Here is a 539-nt window from a genome sequence, read left to right as displayed (position 1 = left end):
GGGCTAGGGTTAGGGTTAGGGTTAGGGTTAAGGCTAGGGTTAGGGTTAGGGTTAGGGTTAGGGCTAGGGTTAGGGCTAGGATAAGGGCTAGGTTTAGGGTTAGGGTTAAGGTTAGGGTTAGGGTTAGGGTTAAGGCTAGGGTTAGGGTTAGGGTTAGGGTTAGGGTTAGGGCTAGGGTTAGGGCTAGGGTTAGGGTTAGGGTTATGGCTAGGGTTAGGGTTAGGGTTAGGGTTAGGGCTAGGGTTAGGGTTAGGGTTAGGGCTAGGGTTAAGGTTAGGGTTAGGGTTAGGGCTAGGGTTAGGGTTAGGTTTAGGGCTAGGGTTAGGGTTAGGGTTAGGGTTAGGCTAGGGTTAGGGTTAGGGTTAGGGCTAGGGTTAGGGTTAGGGTTAGGGTTAGGGCTAGGGTTAGGGTTAGGGTTAGGGCTAGGGTTAGGGTTAGGGTTAGGGCTAGGGTTAGGGTTAGGGTTAGGGCTAGGGTTAGGGTTAGGGTTAGGGTTAGGGTTAGGGCGAGGGTTAGGGCTAGGTTTAGGGTTAGGGTTA

This window comes from Myotis myotis, unplaced genomic scaffold (assembly GCF_014108235.1).
Source record: "Myotis myotis isolate mMyoMyo1 unplaced genomic scaffold, mMyoMyo1.p scaffold_m19_p_11, whole genome shotgun sequence".
Lineage (NCBI taxonomy): Eukaryota > Metazoa > Chordata > Mammalia > Chiroptera > Vespertilionidae > Myotis > Myotis myotis.
Note: the sequence above shows the minus strand (reverse complement) of the source record.